Here is a 3,660-nt window from a genome sequence, read left to right on the forward strand (position 1 = left end):
TAGCTTGTATGCGGAACATGGTGAACTTCCTGGTTCCATTCTGGTTGATTAGATAATTCATTTCAATTTTCAATTAATAACATTAGTAACTTTTTAATATGGATTTATTTTATTAATTTAGAATGTTTATAAGTGATCATATGTGTTCTAAAAATTCTTGATTATTTAATAATGAAAACTCAAATATATTTGCACAGGCTTGAATTCAAAATCTCTAATTATAACATTTATCCTTTTAACTAATGAAATAATTTGGTCATTGCACTTTTTAATAAGGATTTTAATATTAATAAATTAAACAATAATAAATTATTTTAAAACTAAAACACATGTTCCACCAATAAATGTTAAATAATGCATCGGTGAAACATACTGCTCCATATATATTTAAATTTTAAAAATAATATTTTTCAATAGTATATAATGATTGCAAATTAATATTTATTTATAATTAATGATGTATACATATTATACAAATATATAATTATTCAAATTTTAAATTTCAAAAAACAATAGGACTAATGTTCTTTTTAATCATTAAAATTATATAATAAATTTTAAAAATAATAGTATTATTAAAATTTGTAATAACAGATCTTCTGTACGAATAAAATTTTAAAACACAGAACGTACATATTGCAGCAAACTTGTAGGGACAAACATATACATCATAATGATACTAAGTTTTCCTTCGTTGAAAACCAAGATCTGCTTCTCTCTCCCCACTCTGGTTTTGCAGGTTTTCAGCTGCTAAAGTATAGATTTTTTTTTCAAGCAATACAAAGCTTTGAAAGAAAAAAGCTTCCTTTCAGAAAAAGAAAAATGGGGCTAAGTTCTTACATAAGGAGTGCAGCTCCTTTAATAGCAATGATAACAGTGGAGTCTACAGATGTGGGTATCTCAGTGATAAGTAAAGCAGCTTTGAGCAAGGGAATGAGCAATATTGTTTCTGTTTTTTATTAAAATGCTTTGGGTACTTTGATCCTTCTTCCTTGCTTCATCTTTTGCAGGTACTGATTCCATGGTTTTAAATAACGTTCGAGATCATATTTTTGGTCGCGTCGCATTTATCATGATTGCGAATATAACAGATGCTATTGCGGTCATTTCGAATATCGCGATCGTGAATTTTTTTCTAATGAACTGATTTTTTTAAATAAAAAAAAACCTGTTTTTTTAAATTAAAATAACAGAATAATAGCGGAATAGCGGTCCGTTATTGCCGCGATTGGTCGCGATCCATTAAATTGCGGCCGTGATCCACAACTATTGGTGTGATCCCACTTCACACCGTTATTTTCCACGATAGTGGTTTAGAATAACGTCACGACCGTGATATAACAACCACGATACCGATATTCGGCCGCTATTTGAAACCCTGACTGATTCTCCCTATTGTTACAGCTTAAACACTTTGAAATTTTCTTTTTTATGTGAGAATTGTTTACAATTTTGTTGTTGCAGAAATAAGCAAGCTCCTTTGACTTTGTCACTGCTTTGGAGATTCTTCCTCTTAGGCTTGATAGGGTAATGGGGAATTGAAATTTTGACATCTGGGTTTAGTTTCATTTCTTTTGGAGTGCTGTCCTCCAATTTTGAGACCTCTGCTGTGAAAAAAGAACAAAATTTGCGACAGTTTGATATGTTTAATTTGCAGAAGCTCAGGGCAGATGGTGTATCTTACTGGAGTCAAATTCAGCTCACATACTTCTCTTCAGCTTTAGCAAATCTTATCCCTATTTTCACTTTCTTGCTGTCATATTCAGGTACCATGAATTCTCTTCTAAGTTAAACCCTGTGGCATTTTTCAACAAAATATTCTTGATTGAAATTCCAGTATCTAGCTATTTATGTTACTCGAATTAGGGTGTATCAGTATAAAATTTAAAAAATTATCTGATACGGGATATATTTATCTTTTAAGAAAAATGAAGAGTGGAACAAAAAAACCGACAAACAAGCATATGTTATTGTTAAGATTGATTTAATTTGTATATGAATTTGGTTTTTGTTTGGGATTACATAGGATGGAAGAGTTGGAAATAAGAAAAAGAAGCGGTCAACCTAAGTGTTGGGTGCCATTGTAGCAGTAACAGGAGCATTTGTAGCAACTCTCTATAAGGGTCCTCCACTGCTCATCAACTCATCATCTCCTTCAAACTTTCTTCAGCAAGCTTTGTTCTCACAGCAAACTAGGTGGATTATTGGAGGCTTTCTTATTTTATTGGTCTGCCTTTGGTCTGCAGCATGGAATGTTCTTCAGGTGATTAAAACATGAACAATAAGTTGGGATTTTCGTTGATTGTTATTACATCACATATTCACATATGAATACTACTGCGAATGTTATACATGATATTCGAGTCCGATAGGATAGGTTATATTGCTCAGGAGCTAAACAACACTGTTAAAAAATAAAGTTGAAGAAACTGATGTGAATTTGATAATTTCAGACAGCCACAGTGAAGGAGTATCCAGATAATATGGCGATTGTCTTCTTCTTTACGTTCTTTATAACAATCCAATCTTTGGTTTTCTCTGTGGTTCTGGAAAGAAATCCTTCTGCATGGACTTTGAAGTTTACTGAAGAAGTGGCCGCCATTTTATGCACGGTAACCATCAACCTTTGATTTCACATGTTAGTATTGTTGATTAAATTATGTCGAAATAACTTTTTAGTCACATAAGCTCATTAGTATTGATTTGAAAGTGCGGGTATAAGGAACCAAGTTGATGTTTACAAGGGATGAGATTCGCAGGCGATATTTGGAAGTTTGTTTAGAACAGCGATACATACATGGTGCTTACAAAAGAAGGGACCAGTGAATGTTGCCATGTTCAAGCCCTTGGGAATCCCTGTTTCATCGCTCCTCACTGTCACATTCCTTGCCGATTCTATTTTCCTTGGCAGGTTCGCTATGCTTTGTTCAATTCAAATGTCTTGATAAGAGTAATTCTACATTTTGTTTTATCTTTAAACTCAGTTTGTTTTGATTGCAGAGTGATCGGATTGGTTATCATTTTAGTGGGGTTCTACACTGTGATATGGCGACAAGCCAAAGAAAAGATGATGGTCTTAGAAAACGAAGCCTCTCGCCCGGAATCATCCCACCACAAGGCCCCTCTTCTTCACGACGTTTGAATTATATTAACACTATTTTGTATATACCACCATTTATGTTAAATATTAAAATATTTTTCTTGAACAAGTTTATTGACAAGCGAATGAGTGTACCAATTCGGATAAATCAAGAGTTTGATATCCATTCCCTGTGCGCTTCCAAGCCTTTATCTATCCGTTGCCATTCTCATCCTTGCCAGCTTCAGCTCTTCTTTTACCCTCCTTATCAAACCAAAGGTTTCTCTTGTGATGTTTGCCAACAGATTGGGTCCAATCATTGGCTATATCGGTGTAGTGTTTGCGAGTTTGATGTACATATGAGTTGTGCTGACATTGCTGCTGAAGATATTAAATTTTTTTTTACCCATTTTTATTATTATAATAATAATAATAATAATTATTATTATTAATATATATTATTTATTAATATTACAAATCCCAAATTCAGGCCCAATTACAACCCATACTAGTCCAGGCCCAGTTAAATCGAAACCCTAAACTGATTAGGGTTTCATCATTTTCAGCCGCCATCCTCAGTT

At 33.1% G+C, this 3,660-nt stretch overlaps 1 pseudogene; it reads left to right on the forward strand.

Annotated features, from left to right (window-relative positions):
• The first annotated feature begins 822 nt into the window (after window positions 1-822).
• Window positions 823-3,168, forward strand: LOC120144349 (annotated as a pseudogene).
• Window positions 3,169-3,660: the final 492 nt, after the last annotated feature.

This window comes from Hibiscus syriacus, unplaced genomic scaffold, assembly GCF_006381635.1.
Source record: "Hibiscus syriacus cultivar Baekdansim isolate YM2019G1 unplaced genomic scaffold, ASM638163v2 tig00110889_pilon, whole genome shotgun sequence".
Lineage (NCBI taxonomy): Eukaryota > Viridiplantae > Streptophyta > Magnoliopsida > Malvales > Malvaceae > Hibiscus > Hibiscus syriacus.